Source organism: Lichenostomus cassidix, chromosome 5 (assembly GCF_008360975.1).
Source record: "Lichenostomus cassidix isolate B80296 chromosome 5, HeHo_3.0, whole genome shotgun sequence".
Lineage (NCBI taxonomy): Eukaryota > Metazoa > Chordata > Aves > Passeriformes > Meliphagidae > Lichenostomus > Lichenostomus cassidix.
The window spans coordinates 1,069,619-1,087,035 of NC_139486.1; the positions used below are offsets into that span (position 1 = coordinate 1,069,619).

General features: G+C 43.7%; 1 long non-coding RNA gene across 3 annotated transcripts; it reads left to right on the plus strand.

Moving 5' to 3' along the window:
- The first annotated feature begins 7,704 nt into the window (after nt 1-7,704).
- LOC146435724 (uncharacterized) lies at nt 7,705-14,614 on the plus strand. 3 transcript variants are annotated; one of them, XR_014852841.1, is made up of 3 exons: nt 7,705-7,815; nt 7,945-8,068; nt 14,155-14,614. It is a non-coding gene; the product is annotated as an uncharacterized LOC146435724 (long non-coding RNA). The 3 variants fall into 3 exon arrangements; XR_014852840.1 differs by lacking the exon at nt 14,155-14,614 and adding an exon at nt 12,444-12,559; XR_014852842.1 differs by lacking the exon at nt 14,155-14,614 and adding an exon at nt 8,176-9,136.
- Nucleotides 14,615-17,417: the final 2,803 nt, after the last annotated feature.

The following is a 17,417-nucleotide window of genomic DNA, read 5'->3' on the forward strand; positions in this document are numbered from 1 at the left end:
CCAATCCTCTCCTGTTTTACAGCTCTAGAAATTCCTCCCAGATTTTATCCATAAGGAAAATTCCATAGAATTGTCACCATTCAGGCATTCCTCTGGATTTCCCTCCTTGCCCAGGATCTCCATCTTCCTCAGGAATGCTCTGGGTGAGGATGGAGCTTTCTGAGAAATCCCAGTTGCTGTCTGGAGGAGTGAATGGGCTGATCGTGGAATCATGGAATCAGGAAATCATGGAATGATTTGGGTTGGGAGGGATTTTAAGGATCATTTAAGAACAGCTGGGTTGCCTAAATCTGGCGAAAACGAGGGCAGGAGGGATCTGTGTGTGGAACGCAGTAGGGGATCAGAGCAGGGATGGAGTGATGAGGAATTTGCTGGAGCTTGGAAAGTTTCCATTTCCCTGCGTTTTCTGAGTGGAAGGAATGGCTGAGATCGAGAACAATCCAGCAGTGGCTGGGATTGGCTGCGAATGTCCCACCGGGAAATGTCCCACCGGGAAATGTCCCACCGGGAAATGTCCCATCGGGAAATGTCCCACCGGGAAATGTCCCATCGGGAAATGTCCCATCAAGTGTCTTCAGCACCAAGAACAGCTCCATGCTGGAGAGTTTGCTGCTCTGTGCTGCTTCCAGCCTCTCCCAGTCACAGGGAATTCCAGACTGGTTTCACTTGGAAAGGATCCTAAATGCCACCCAGTGCCACCCCAGCCATGGCAGGGACACCTCCCACTGTCCCAGGCTGCTCCAACCCCAATGTCCAGCCTGGCCTTGGACACTGCCAGGGATCCAGGGGCAGCCACAGCTTCTCTGGGAATTCCATCCCAGCCAGGAATTCCCAATTCCCAATCTCCCATCCATCCCTGCCCTGTTGCCATTCCCCCTTGATCCATTGGCTTTCCTCATTTCTCTCCTCTGAATTATCCATATATTTTCATCAGGATTCTTCCCTGGATAGCTCCATGTGTCACTGTCACCTCTCCCATTCCTGGTTTTGCTCTCCCTTAGATTTTCTGCCTCTTCCCTCTCCCTTTAGCTCCCAAATTTTCCTTCCCTCCTCCCTACTCCCCCTGATTCCTGCACCTCCAACATGGAATATTTCATTTTCTCTTTTTCTTTCCACTTCTCCCCTCTTCCAGTGACTTCCAGCACCCTCTGCATTCCCTTCCTGCCTCCCAGAAAGCTGGGATTTGCTGCAGGAAAATTTTAGGAGCTTCTCTGGAGCTCAAATACTCAAAACCAGCCACAGCATCTTCCCACTGCCTCCGGGTGAAGTCGGGACAACCACACCCATGAATAATTCACTCCGCCGAGGCTCGGCTGCTAACTTTGGGAATCCCCAGCTCCAGGATGGCCTGGAAACCCCATTTTTTTTTTTGGGTGAATTATTCCCTTCACTGCACACCTGAGCTGAGCTGCAGCTCCACACGGGTTTGGCAGTGGAAAGCAGGATTTTGGGAGGTGCCTCAGGCAATGTCACCGGGAAGGGACTGCAGCTGAAAGTGGAGCAGAAAACACGAAGGGACTTTGCCACTGCACACGTCTGGATCAGCTCTGCTCCTGGCACTGCCAGGCTGTGCCTTGTCTGTGTTTCCTTCCAGCTGGTTGGAGGAACACCTGGGCTCTGTCCTTGTCCAAATCCATGTTATCCATCCAAAATCCACCCTAATTCCAGGCTAATGAGCAACTTCCATTGAGTTCCTGCTGTAATTCGGATTTAAGGAATGTTAATTATGTTCAGGAAGGAAAAAAATCGCTAATTTGTGGTTTGACCACAGCGTTTCATCCGTTTTCACCAATTAATTCCCAGTATTTCCACTGTAATTACCCATTTAAAACACCCCAGTTCGTTTTATATCTGAATATCTATTCCCAGACCTGTCATTCCCATTAAAACAAAGGAATATATTTATATATTCCCCAGCCTGACTGAGGTGTCTCTGAGTGAGGAAAATGCTGAGTTTATAGCTGTCTGCAGTGAAATTCCTTGGGGAGAACAGCTCGGAGAGAAGTGTGGAATCATCAGCTGGAAATGTGTCACCTTGTTTTCCAAGGCTGGTCTGACTGACAAGGAACAAAGCAGCAGCTGGGAAAATGGGATATTTCACTCCCACGTGGATATTTCCTCAGAAAATCAGGATTTCACCACCATGCCATGATATCCAACAGCTAGTGTTGGTCACTGTGGGATCGTTGCTGAAGGATTGCTTGAAAAATCACTTTTTTTTAATGAATATTCTACGTGGCAAAGTAGGCACAGGAGGATTTTTTTGGCCAAAAAAGCCTGGAAGAAATGGGATTTTTTCCACAAATAGGCTGACTCCAAAGGGATTTTCTCCTGGCTAATCTGTGGAGATTTCAGGTAAATTGCTCTGTGAGGAAGAAGCAGTTAAAACATTTTTATTTTCTGTTGGTTTGGGGTAATTGGAATGGGAATGAAGGAATGAATTTTGGTAATTGCACTGGGAATGAAGAATCTTTTTTACTCTGCTCCTCATCATCTTCCAATTCCATTTCTTCCCACATCCCCTCTAATTTTTCCCCATCCCATTTCCATCCCTCTCCTCCCCTCATAAATATAAAGAGATCTGCCCCACTGAACATAGTTTTGAAACAAATAAATTAAAAATTGCCAACAAATTTGGGATTATTCCAGTCACCAGCATATCATCCAGGGAGAAACCTCAGCAATTCCAGGAGAAAAATCTTCTTTTTTTAGCCTCAGCTTTACTAATTAGAGCAGCATTCCAATGGACAAGGCAGCAGTGGCTGCAGGAAAAGGCCTGGAGGATAAATTCCAATGGAAAATTCCCAAATTCCCTGCAAGGGAGCTGGGAAATCACTGCAGACCTGGAATTTTGGCCCATTTTGGGATAATCTGTGCTAACCACAGAGGAGCACTTGGATCTCTGGGGAGTCACCTCTGGGGTCAAACCATCACTGAATCCATGGCACAGCCAGGTCTGCAGAAAATTGGGAAAGAGACTCAAAATCAAGGAACTCTCAGATCATGGGAAGACTTTCTGGAGGATCAGCCAGGTTTTCCTTTGCTCTGTTGATTTCCATGGTTTCCTTTTTTATGCCATCAATTTTCCAGGTCCTCTCTGCCTTCACCTCAGTGTGGACAAATCAAAAACTCGAATGTCACCAAAGCCACACTGAAATGGCACAAATTATCCACAAACCTTTCTGAAAATGACATTTTTTTTCCCCCCCTCCCAGATGGGACATCTGTCACATCTTGTTTTTCTGCACACAGCTCGTGAATCATTCCTATCTTTCCTGAATTCCCACTAATCCAATGGAATTGGAATTGGAATTGGAATTAGAATTGGAACTGGAATTGGAATTGTCACCCTCCCACCGTGGAGATGCTCCCACTCTGAAGTCCCTCTAATCCAATATTTTTTTGGTTTTTTGGGTGCAGCACCACAGAGATGCAATAAATTCTGCATTTTCACCTGAATTCCAGCTCCCACTCTGAATTCCCTCTAATCCAATATTTTTTTGGGTGCAGCGCCACAGAGATATGAGAAAATCCTGCATTTTGGGCTGAATTCCAGCTGGTTTGTCACAGCTTGATGCGAGTGGAAAATGCCTCCGTGGGCTGTGGAGCTGTGCTCGGGGGATGTTTTATTCATGAGCAGCTCTGCTGCTCCCCAAGTCAGCAGAATTCCCTCCCTGAGCCCTGCTGAACACACCCAGCCTCCTGAAAGCTTTGTCAGGAGCTCTGCTCTTCCCCCAAAGTCTCCCAGCCAAGGTCTCTCCGGGGAGCTGCAGCAATCCAAGGTTTTCAGCTGAGGCAGCAGCAAATTCCAGCTTTTCTTGCAGCATTTGCAGCCCTTCAGGTTCAGTGCTCCAGGTTCATTGCTCAGGGGGGATTTGCACGTTTTTTTCCCACGTGCTTTGCTTCCAGCCTGGAAAAACCGAGTGATTCCAGAGCTCTGGGACTGGATTGTTGGGCTGAGCTGAGCTGGGAGTGTTGCCAGGATTGTGCTGGGATTTGGGGTGGGAAAAATTGGAATAAACCCCATCAGCAGGGTGTGCAGAGGGAGATGGAAAAGTGCAGCTGGAGAGGAGAGGAGAGGAGAGGAGAGGAGAGGAGAGGAGAGGAGAGGAGAGGAGAGGAGAGGAGAGGAGAGGAGAGGAGAGGAGAGGAGAGGAGAGGAGAGAGGGATTTATGGGATCATGGAATGTCCTGAGTGGGAAAGGACTGCAGGGATCATCCAGTCCAACTCCACACAGACACCACAACAATCCCACCTGTGCCTGGAGTGTTTTCCAGGTTCCTGGAGCTCTGGAAGGTTTGTGGATTAAGATCTCCCCCTGGACTCCTCTCACTGATTTGGGTCTTTCTGGATTTCCCTGGATCATCCTGCTCTCTCCTTCCTCATTCCCTCTCCTGCCTGGTTTAGGAGTAGCTCTCCTTTTGAACTGTCTGATGGATCAGCACTTGGCTTTTTCCTTGTTTACAGAATCCCAGAATTATTTCATTTGGAAAATCCCTCCAAGGCCATCCAGTCCCAGCTGTGCCCAATGTCCACTTTGTCCCCATTCCTGAGTGCCACAGCCAGGAATTCCTGGGACACCTCCAGGGATGAGCACTGCAAACCTCCCTGGGCACTGCCAATCCATGACCACCCTTTCCATGGAGAAATTCCTGCTGATGTCCAACCTGAGCCTCCCCTGGTACACTTTGAGGTTAAATACGTTGATCCCCCAATTCTCTGGATTCACTAAAATCTCTTCACCAGACAGGACTGACACGTTTTGTGGGATAAACCATATCCTGCCTCGTTTATCCCAGAGAAATGGGATCTACACGAAGCTAAGGGCAGGAAAAGCAGAAATAATATTAAAAGGAACGTTAAAATGAATATTAAAATGAATATTAAAAGGAACATTAAAGTCAATATTAAAATGAATATTAAAATGAATATTAAAATTATTATTTAAATTAATATTAAAATTATTATTAAAATTCCAAGGTGCAAGTTGCACCTTTTCCCCTGAAAAACAACAAAAACTTTGGCACATTGTGATAGCACAGGATTAATGGAAACTGTGTTTATTTAATAAAAGAATTGATGGAAGAGCTCAGCATTCAGCACAGAGCAAAACACATCCCCAGTCAGTCACAGAGCTGTTTGGAGAGCATGGAATGAGTGAAGGGCTTGGAAAGGGAAATACTGGGAAAGAAAACAAGGAGAAGGGAACAAGCAGCAATTCCCAGCCTGTGGAATGGTATGATTTCAGAGGAGGCTCCTGGCAGCTCTAAGTGACAGAATTTGCACTTTGGTGTTGACACTCTGGCACAGGGTTGACTCCATTTAACCCTCAGATCTCTAAGGGAAAAATAGGTGTAATAATTCTCTTTTTTCCCCCAGATTCTGTCCTGTCCATTGGACTTGAAAGGAATTCAGTGCAGGAATAACCTTTTTTCTTTTTTTCCTTTTTCCCTTTTTCCCTTTTTTTCCTTTTATCCTTTTTTCCATTTATCCTTTTTTCCATTTATCCTTTTTTCCCTTGGATTTCTTTTTTAATTTTTGCTTTTTTTCCTTTTTTCCTTTTTTCCCTTTTCCCCTTTTTTCCATTTTTCTTTTTTTCCTTCTACTGGGCACGAGGAGACCCTGCAGAAATTCCTTTTCCCATGCCATAAGTAATTGTGAGGTTTGTTTTTCCCTCACCTGACCCTTGATGTGAAGTCATTTTAGGGTGACAGAAATGGCCCCTGTCATTTTAGGGTGACAGAATCTGCCAGCATCACACAGAATTCCCTGGGATGCAGAGGATCTGTCGGGAATCTCTCTGGGATACACCCTGTGGAATTAGAATATGGATATGATTTATCTTTAAATATTCATAAATTATCTTTATTCAGGTAGCAAAGCATCAATTGCTGATAGGGAAGGGAATTTATTCCAGCTGGGATTGTCTGAGCAGCAGGACAAGGGGAGGGGAGGATTACTGCTTTGGGAGAATTGCTGCAGGTGATTCCCAAAAAATGTTAGCAGAGCTGTCAGGATGAGGCAATGGAAGTGGAAACTCTCTGAAGGGAGCTGGGAAAGGAAATTCTGGAATATTCTGGGATATTGGGGGTTGTGTCCACATCACTGCCTGCAACAATTGGAATTATTCCACAGCTTTGGGTTGTGCATTTGATTCCTCACTTTGCCCCACATGCTCTCCATGGAGAATTGGAACCAAAACCCCTTTTTATGGAATTTTTTGACCTTTCAAAGCTGCAAAAGCATCTCTGCTTTCCCTACTCCCAGTCAGGAGGTCACTGGTGATGATCTTGGAAAAATCCTGAATGGTTTGGGGTGGAAGAGATCTTAAAGTTTATCCCATTTCACCCTTTCCATGGGCAGGAAAACCTTCCCTATCCCAGATTACTCCAATTTATAGACAAAAAACATTCCTAAAAACCTCCCTGACCATAAACCCAAAATGCTGCTGAGTTTTAAAGCTGCTTTATGCCCAAATATTAACAAAGTTGTTTAAAATCTCAGCTTTGCCCATTTTATTTCTCCCATGGAAACCACAATTTTCGGAACAATGGGCAAATGAAGGGTGGGGAAAGCAGAGTTCCATGGGTGACAAACACCCCTGGATTGTCCAGGAATTCCTCATTAACTGGTGTTTTCTGGCACTGATTCATCCCCAAGGTGCACATTGAGGACAAAATGATGGGAATATGAAGCTGAGGGTCAATCGTGGAATTATTAAGGTTGGAAAAAAAAAAGGAAAAGCTCTCCATGATTGAGTCCAACCATTGCCAGCACTGCCAAGGCCACCACTGCCCCATGTCCCCAAGTGCCACATCCACAGGGCTTTAAATCCCCCCAGCAATGGGGACTCTGTCGCTGCTGAGCCGCTAGCAGAGGAAAAGACCCGAATTCTCAGTGTGGCATAAAAAAGAGAGCTTTTATTATTTGATTCCATCTTATATAGACTTTTCAGAGGTCACCCAGATTGGTCAGTCAGAAACCTCCCCCTAGGCCTGACTGGCCAGGCCTGAACTGTCCAAATCTCGAGACACTGTTTTTAATAACATCCAAACTTTATCTTTGTTTATAAAACACAGGAGAAAATTCTCATGGGAAAGAGCTGTGCTAGCCACAGGACTCCAAACCTCTCAGGGACTTGCAGCATTTCTCATTCCCATTTTCCCAACCTGTTTCCCAAGCAGATTCCAGTTCATGATCCCAAAGACCCCTAGGAATCAATAATGACATTCCATGAACACTTTCAGTCTGCTACAAACACCAGGCTGCCTTTCATCATGGGAAACGTTGACTCTCTCTCTGCTCAGTGCCATTTTTATCTCCCTGGATGTTTTATTTCCCAGCCTGGGCTGCTGCATCCGATGGCAGAGCAGCTGCTCCATTATTTCCTGCTGTCAGGAGCAATGGCAAAGCATTCAGGAAGTGGACATAAAACAAAAACCTGGCCAAGGCAGGACTTGGCTCAGAGCACGCCAAGAACAAGCCCCAGCTGCATGGAGCTGCTCATTGAAGTGATTTTAATGAGGGGAGGGAAGAAAGGAGCTCAGGTGCAGCAGAAATTTGGGGGGAAAAAACCTCCTCCAGGTGATGCCAATGCTTGGTGACCTCAGAGCTCCCAGCTGGAGCTTCACCCCGTGCTGCTCACAGCTCCAGCTGCACTGGTTTGGTCATTTTGTTTGACTTTCAGCTTGTTTACCTTTCCCAATCCCTCATCAATTCCCCTGGAAAAGGCCAGGAAGGAGAATTTGGGATGTGGGACAAGAGGAGGCTCAGCTGTGGTGGAATCAGCTTTTTGCCATCCCTGCAAGGCTCAGGTTTGCTCTCTCAATGTTTCTGCACTGTTTTCCCTTTTCCCACCTTTTTCTCAGGGTGTTTTCATCAGACAGGAGCTGAAGGCTCTGCTAGGACAGTGAAAATTAAACCAGATCTTGATTCCCTTCCAGTTGCACTCGTGAGAATTGTCGGGAATTTGCAAAAAAATCCTGAGCAAGGAGAGAGGTGGATTCAAAACATTCTGCTGTGCTCCTTGTGGTTTTCACCTGCCCTGAACACCAAAGATCCTTCCAGGTGGGTTTAGTTTATAAAAACATAAAGCTGCCTAAAAATCTTCCTTTTTAAAAAAAAAAAAAAACAAAAAACCTCTGTGAAATCAATATTCATTTCAATTTTTACAGTTTCCATCCACAGGAGTTTGATTGCAGATCAATGAGGTTTAATTAGCTCCTGCTCACCTTGCAGCTTCCATTCCATTCCAGGCAGGCAGGAGGATTTGGAACACAATTCCAGGAGGTTTTCTGTTCCTGCTTGGGGGAACTCAGTCCTGATTCCTCTGGAGAGGCTCAGGGGAGATGATAAAGGAGGAATTTGGTTGGTTTTGGATGCTATGATATCCAGAAACCAGGAATTTTTGGGATAAATATCCCTCTTTGTGCAGGTTGTGTCACAGATTTTCCTTTAGGGAAATCCAAAGCATTGGCTGAACTTGGAGCATTTATTTAAATATCAGAGCAGAAAGAAAGGGTGGTTGATCTCTTTTAAACTGCAAATTCAGTATTTTTTACCCAATGGAAAAATTTCCAAAATGATGCCTTCAACCTTTTCTCCACTGCTCCTTTTTGGGGATTTAAGGTCCTTTCCAACCCAAACCATCCCATAATTCTGTGATATCAACCCCAGGATCAGATCAGCAGCTCCTGATTATCTCTTTTAAACTGCAAATTCAATATTTTTTACCCAATGGGAAGATTTCCAAAATGATGCCTTCAACTTTTTCTCCACTCTTTTTGGGGATGTTTCCATGCAGGGCATGGATTTGGACTTCATCATTCCTCAGGATCTTTTCCAACTCAGCTGATTCTGGGATTTTGAATGGAAAAAAAATGGATTTTTGGAATGCAAGCAAGGCCATGGAGGTGTGGTTTGGGGTTTTGTCTCCTGGCTTGGCTCCACCTCTGGCTGAACTCTGGGACTCAGTGGGATCTCAGAAAAAAATGGAAAAATTCTGCTTTCCAAGTCCAAACCAGCATCCCAAAGATTTTCTCGGGGAGAAGCTGCAGCCCAAGGTGAGGCTTTGGTTGCTCTAAATTTCCCCTGAGAGGGTGCAGCTTCCCCCAGAGGAGCCCTGAGTGTTAAATCCACTCCCAAATCTTCTCCAGATGAGGATTTTTTGATCCTGGCTCATATTCCCACAAAGAAATGGAGGATTGATGGATTTCTAGATGGGAATCTCTGCATCTCACAGTCCCTCAGCCACCTTTTCACCCCAGAATTTCCATGCCACCCCTCATGAACAGAAACTTTTCCACTCTGGACCATCAAAATTTACAATTAATTAGCCCAGACATCCATTAAATTACCATTTCCTCTGCCTGCATTGCTGGTTATTAGGATTTTTCAGGGAACCAGCAGCTCTTCCATTTCCCCCTTCCCAGAATTCCTGCCCTGTCCATGCAGTTCCACTCCAATCAAGTTTTTTTGTGCCAAATTTGTCACCATGGGAACAACTTGGGGATCCCAAGGCTGGGCTGGGGTATTAATGAGTAAATAAGGTGGAAAGAGCACTGATTACGAGGAGAAAAAATAAAAAGAGCATTAAAAAGCTCTGCAATCAGCAGTGACAACAACAGAAAAACGCAAGACAGAAAAGAAATGAGAAAATTCTCGGCTGGAAAAACTCTGCTCAGGTTTCTGGGTGTGAATCCAGCAGGAATTTTCATGAGGCTGGAGGAAAAAACCTACTGAGCAGATCTTGGATTGAAAGGATGAATTCTCATCCCATTTAGCCAATATCAGCTCCCAAAATCTCACTCAGGAGAGCAGAACCCTGAAAATGACCACAAAATGACAAAAATATTTTCCTCTCCACGTCGGGTTTTGCAAGACTTGACTTTTTGGATTGTTATGTGGTGAAGTGGAAAGAAGCCAAGGAGGAGCTTCAGGCTGAGAGTTTCTTATGTCAAATAAGAGGTTTTTTCAGGATCAGAAATCTCCTGAGATGGAGCTGGTTGGGAAGATGTCCTTGGTTATGGCAGGGCTTGGATCTGGCTGGGATTTAAGGTCCCTTTCAATCCTCCTGGGATTTTGGGATTCCCTGCTGTCCCTGTTGGTTCTGCCTGTTATTCCCAAGGAATTTGTTGGCTTCACCAGAGGGAAACAACCACTTTTCCCAGCTCTTTTTAGGCTCTTTTTAGGCTTTTAAAGTCAATATAAAGACTTAAATTGAGATTTTAATCCAGGAATGAGGCAAGACAAAGCACCTTTGGCTGTCATGGCAAACCCCAAATGATCCCTTGGGAATGGCAGAATTCAGGGATTCCAGGAAAACACTGATATCAACAATTCTGAATCCCAGCTGGCCAGGAACTCCTTTTCCCACCATCCCAGGCTGCTCCAAGCTTCATCCAGCCTGGCCTTGGACACTGCCAGGGATCCAGGGGCAGCCACAGCTTCTCTGGGAATTCCATCCCAGCCAGGAATTCCCAATTCCCAATCTCCCATCTCTCCCTGCCCTCTGGCACTGGGAAGCCATTCCCTGTCACTGCTGAGCTGCTAGCAGAGAAAAAGACCTGAATTCTCAGTGTGGCATAAAAAAGAGCACTTTTATTATTTGATTCCAACTTATATAGATTTTTCAGAGGTCACCCAGATTGGTCAGTCAGAAACCTCCCCCTAGGCCTGACTGGCCAGGCCTGAACTGTCCAAATCTCGAGACACTGTTTTTAATAACATCCAAACTTTATCTTTGTTTATAAAACACAGGAGAAAGTTCTCATGGGAAAGAGCTGTGCTAGGCTCATCCTATCCCTCCAGCCCTTGTCCCCAGTCCCTCTGCAGCTCTCCTGGAGCTCCTTTAGGGCTCTGAGCTCTCCCTGTGTCCTCCTTTGGAATATCATTTCCATTTCCATAACATTTGGAATATTTCTCCACCAACATTCCAAGGAAACCATGAGCTACTCATGGCTTTTGGCTTTTCCGTGCTTTTTTGGCTGAAGAAAGGAATCTGAATGACCTTCAGGAGAAGCACTTTCCTCAAGTATTTCAACAACAAGAGAATGTGGAATTATCAGCTCTGGACAGAGGGAATTCTGCAATCCACAGGCAATTCTATTAATCAAACATGCAAATATCCATATTTTATATTTCCCTTTAAACCTTCAGCCTCCTATCCTCCTGTGGCTCCTGTCTGGCCGAGAGAAGAAATGGGACTTTAGTTCCTATTGCTTTCCACTTGATTTCCTTTCAAAGCCTCTGATTTTCTCCTCCTGAGGTTTCATTGTTCTTGGATTTCTTGTGGAGGTTTTTTTTCCCCACCAAAGGCTCATTCTGAGCTCCCCTGGCAGGCGCCCTTGGAGGAAGGAATTTGGGATTTTGAGCTGAAAAGGCGAATCAAAAATCCATCCTTTTTCACTTTCAAACTCCTTCAATCAATTCATTTCCTCTTCCTCATCAAGAGAAATCCCAGAGAAATCCAGGGGATTTTTAACAATTCTAATTTTGGTATGAAGATCTGTGGGTGATGCAGTGAAGGCTTGGAATTGTCAGGGATTTGGGGTGACAGGAATGTTCCCATCTCCCAGATATCCTGGCATGGAGCTTGCAAAGTTCCCACTCCCTAAATTTCCTGCAACAACCATCTGGAACCTTTTGCCCATAAATTCTGAGGGCAAAATCTGTTTATTCCCATTTTTTTTCAGAGAAAACAATTAAGAAACAGTAAAAAAACCCACCTTGATTTTTTCCCTATTTTAATTTCATGGCGTATTTTTTTTTCAAGGAGTCATTTTCCCTTACCCTTCGAAATGATCTTTTTGGTATTCAATTTTGCAGCTCCGGTGCATCAAAAATCAAAACTTTCCACTCTTCACAAAGGTGAATTCGTATAAATTAAATTTATGTGGAAAAAAAAAATTAAATTATTCTGATCAAAATAATAGACTTTAAGCAGAAACCTTTTGCCAAAGTTATTTTAGGCTGCAAAATGATTTCTTCTTCTTATTTACAGCTGAGCCAGCTGAGCTGGAGTTGCATAAATTTCCCCCAAATATGAGTTTATAGAACACTCATCGCAGCAGAAAAGATAAAATCCCCTCATTTGGCCATTATTAAAATGTGAATTACAAGCAATCCCCTCTCTCTTGTTATTGCAGCTCTTTTGTGTTTCTTGTGCTGCTCAGAATTTAATAAATCTCGGCAGGATTTCGGGAAGAGCAGGAGGTTTGTTCAGGTGCTGAGAGATTCCTGGAGAGGTTGATTCCCATGGATTCCTCTGCTCCCAAATTTTTCTGGATTTAGGGAATTCTCCCATTGCTTCCCAGAGAAGGGAGAGGGAATGTTCTGGGAATTCCAGGAATTGTGGGGTTTTTGTTCCCCTCCCTGCTCTCCATTGGGAGACATTTCCTGGAATGTGTCTTTATTTATTTTATTTATCCTTTTTTTTTCCCAGGAGGAGCCAAATTATTTCCAGGAATAACCAAGAATTCCCTCAATTGAAATTACCCAAATTCCAGCGAGATACAAGAGTTGTTTCAATATTTTAAAGAGATGATTTTTGAGGATTCATCCCCAGCTTGTCACCCCTGAATTCCTCAACAATTCCAACGGAATTGGAATTTTTTTTTCCCCAGATTTGTCCCAAAAGGAAAGAGTTTTTGTGTGGAACCATTTCCAGCAGCACTGGGATGATCCCAACCTGCTCCTGCCACTGCCTGGGACTTTCTGGGAAAAATCCAGGAATTGCCAGGAATGGAATTAATTGCCAGGAATGGAATTAATTACCAGGAATGGAATTACCAGGAATGGAATTACCAGGAATGGAATTACCAGGAATGGAATTATTACCAGGAATGGAATTATTACCAGGAATGGAATTATTACCAGGAATGGAATTACCAAGAATTACCAGGAATGGAATTACCAGGAATGGAATTATTACCAGGAATGGAATTACCAAGAATTACCAGGAATGGAATTACTAGGAATGGAATTAATTTCCAGGAATGGAATTGCTTCAGCCTGGAAGCAGCTGAGGATCTGAGAGATCCCTTTGCTTCTGAAATTCCAAAATCTCCTTCAAACAGGAACTTCAGGAAGCTCCATGTCTTTCTTCTCCTAAGCACCCAGAGCTGGAAAAAACCCCTTGAGATGCTCAAATTTGTCACCAATCTTGAAAAATGTACCTCGTGAGGAGCAAAATATTCTGCATTTCCCGCGGCTGAGGTGGTTTTTAAGATGAGCTTCAGGGATCAAAACAGGTTCTGCTTGGGAGAAATTCTCTCCAGCTTCAACTCTGACACTTCCCTCAGCAAATAATTCTGTTTTCTTCCTTTTTCCACCTGACCTGCAGGGAGAAATCCAAACCCCTCTGGAAGGGAAGCTGTTGGCAGCTGCACTGAAATGATTCAGTCGAAGCATCACGAAATGGATTCATTTCTGGCTGTTGTGTCTCTTATCAGCCCCAGAAAAGAAAATCAGATTATCCACAAACTCCTCCTGATGAGATCATTTCAGCCCCAAATTTCCCCTCCTGCCCTCAACCCCAGCTGGGAGAAACAGGGAGGGCAGGAAATCACAAAGAGGTGACTTGGAAAATATATTTTGATTTTTTTCCAGTGACTAAACTTGTCCTGTTGGATGATGGAATCATTTCAGCTCCAAATTTCCCCTCCTGCCCTCAACCCCAGCTGGGAGAAACAGGGAGAGCAGGAAATCACAAAGAGGTGACTTGGAAAATATATTTTGATTTTTTTTTTCTGGTGACTAAACTTGTCCTGTTGGATGAGGTTTGGTGTGGAGGGAATTCTGGGTGGGTTAGGGAACAACCCTAACTCCATGACAAGGTTTCCTTCTGCCCTCCCTGACATCCAATTCAGTGATTCCTTTTTATCCTGCAAACCCCTGAGGCCTTCAAACCACCCCATTTATGCTCCTTGAAGAAGAGAGAACTCCAAAAAGAAACAAACTTCAGCCCAATAAAATTTCCTTGAGTCCGTGGATTTATCTGTTTTATCCAGATAAAATGTTTTATCCAACGTTTTCAGGCAATTTTTAATTTCTTACTCTTTTTTGATGCTGCCTGTCCAGAAAAAAAAAAATAAGTATTTATTTATTGGATTAATTGATCTGCTTTTTTACCTATTTATTTATTTCTTTTCCAGATATCTGCAAAGATCCAGGGAATGAGACACAATATTTCCAGGAGCAGCACTGACAGGAACCCAGGGAATGTTGCTGGAGGTTGGAAAAATCCAGTTTTATTTGCAGGAAATGCAACTCCACTGAACTCCACCTTTATCAAGCTGTTCCCATTCCTCAAAGGAAGATTTCAGCTTCCCTCCCTCCTTCCCTGAAACACAAATCCATCCCAGAAAATGGGATTGGAGCAGCCCAGATGGAGATTGTCAAAATATAAATTTTTGGAAGGAGCTGATTGAAATCTCAGGGGGGAAAAAAGGGAACAAGAGGCACAGGGAGGGCACTGCTAAGGAATCCCATTATTCCTGGTGCTGGGAATGACTCAGGCATGGACTCCTGCAGTAATTAAATTATAGGGAAGCAGGGCTGGAGCAGATGGAGCTTGTCAGGGTTGGGATGTGTTGAGAACTCTGTTTCAGGCTGGAAACGAGAGCAATTGTCTTGTCAAGCTGATGTTGGAATTCAAAATATCAAAATATTGTTTTAATTCAAAATTTAAACAAAATATTGTTTTAAATATCCCAGATTTTTCCTTGCTGCACATATAGATTTCCCAATCAGCTGGAGAGTTCTTACAGTGGAATTTCTTGAGGTTTTTTTGGTTTTTATGGGATGGTTGGGGTTGGAAGAGACCTTAAAGCTCATCCAGGTCCAACCTGCCATCTTCCACCATCCCAGGCTGCTCCAAGATCCATCCAGCCTGGCCTTGGGCATCCCAAGGATGAGGAATTCACAACCTCTCTGGGAATTCTATTCCAGTTCCTCCCCACCCTGCCAGCCAGGAATTCCTTCCCAAGTCAAGAAAACTCCTTCCTTTTCACTCCAAGATTTCCTGCAGTGAGATCTTTATTCCAAGCAGTTGGAGCATCTCCCAGTGGAGGATTCCTCAGGGAATACACAGAATTGTTCTGATGGTAGCCAAGAGGTAAAACCATGCTGGATACAAGGCAATGTATTAATTTAACTGATAAATTAAACTGGTTTTCAAAAGGAAATATCCAATTGTCTCCATCTTTTTTCCAGGGGGATGGAACCAAGGAAACACCCACAACACCCTCCAAGCTCCCTCATCCCTCAGGATCTGTGGTTTGGAATCAATATTTTCCTTCAAGTTCAAGGTAAGAACTCATAAATCCATTTTTTTGTGGATGTCAAAGTGTAGGATGGTGAATTCCCTTCAAAAACCTGGAAAAGGGGAAAATCCCAGCCTGGCCAAGGGCACAGAACAGCAACTTTTTGCTTAAAAAAATTAATAATTTTAGGAATTCTATTGGGAATGTAGATGTGTGTTCTTCTAGGCTTCCTTTCTGTCCCTATTTTTAGTTAATAGTTTTGGAGTGTGTAAATAGAAATATTTAGTAGGGAGGGAATATCCCAAAGGAATTCCCAAACTGAGGGTCTCAGGGTGTTTTTATGGATCCTGGCCATGTTCTCCTCTGCATTAGGCACCTTTCCATTCTCCCTTCTCCACAGAGCCCAGAAAAACCATGGAAAACGGAATATTTTATTTATGTATCTATTTATCTCTTTGCCTCCCCCATGTCTTAATTAAATCCTGCATTTCCATAAAAAAATCCAAGCCATAATCACCTCCTTGGAGTGAACAAACCGCAGCCTGAACCTCAATTATTACAGAAATCTCTCCTATTATTTTCTCTTCCCATCCATTCAAGGTGAAGGGAAAAGCAGGATTGAGGAGAAGGAGCCACAAGGTCGTTTGTCACCAAACCTAATTAGTTTGTTCTCCATCTCAACACCTGAAAAACACTCAATATCATTTCCAAATCAGCTTTGTTAAGTAAAACTATGAGCTGCAGGGGTGTAAAACCACCAAAGTGCAAGGGAAAATTCCTTTTTCATCCTTACATGCTTCTTCCTTTGAAAATGCTTGGGAAAAATGCATCAGGAACAAAAAAAAAATTATAAAAAATTAAAATTAAGCTGCTCCTGAGACCAGGCTGGACATTTGATACAAAGGATCATTTTCTTTGAGGGAATTTTTTTGGTTTTTTTCCAAGCATTTCATTCCAGCTGAATGAAAAATTGTTTCTCCAGCACTGAAATCATCTCTGGGAGTTTCACCCTCCTCCAAATAGCAAAGATGAGCTTATTGAGATATTTATTTTCGGGTCACTGAGAGCTGAAAGAGAATATTTTCATTTTTTATTTTTCAGCCTAGTCGTGGGAGTTGTGCTTCACTCTGTTCCTGAGGTCCCCCTGAATTCCCACACCCATTTTTTTCCTTGTTTTTTCCCTCATTGTGAGCCTGAGATGAGTGAGCAGAACGTGGGGTTTGATTTATGTATCAAAAAACCCCAAATTTCTGAAGTCAGCTCCACCAAAACCCTAATTGTGAGCAGAATGTGGGGTTTGATTTATGTATCAAAAAATCCCAAATTTCTGAGGTCAGTTCCACCAAAACCATCGTTGTGAGCCTGAGATGAGTGGGAAGAATGTGGGGTTTGATTTATGGGCTAAAAACCTCCAAATTTCTGAAGGCAGCTCCACCAAAACCCTTGTTGTGAACCTGAGATGAGTGAGCAGAATGTGGGGTTTGATTTATGCAATTTATTGTGAACCTGAGCAGAACGAGGTTTGATTTATGTACCAAAAAAATCAAATTTCTAAAGTCAGCCCCACCAAAACCCTAATTGTGAGCAGAATGTGGGGTTTATGTGCCAAAAAAATCAAATTTCTAAGGTCAACTCCACCAAAACCCTTATTGTGAGCCTGAGATGAGTGAGCAGAACAAGGTTTGATTTATGTACCAAAAAAATCAAATTTCTAAGGTCAGCTCCACCAAAACCCTCACTCTGCACCTGAGATGAGTGAGCAGAATGTGGGGTTTGATTTATGTGCCAAAAATTCCAAATTTCTGAAGTCAGCTCCACCAAAACCTTCGTTGTGAGCCTGAGATGAGTGAGCAGAACATGGGCTTTGATTTATGTACCAAAAAACCCCCAAATTTCTGAAGTCAGCTCCACCAAAACCCTAATTGTGAGCAGAATGTGGGGTTTGATTTATGTACCAAAAAAATCTAATTTCTGAACTCAACCTCTACAAAACCCCCAAGCTACCCCTGAGATGAGTGAGCAGAACATGGGGTGAATTCCAGGCTTGGCTGAGGTTTTTTTGGGAAAACTCCAGGCAGAAAGACCTGAATTCCATGGAATATTTAAGAGCAGGACAGCTCTGGTTTGTTCCCTCTGGATCAGCACAGGTGACT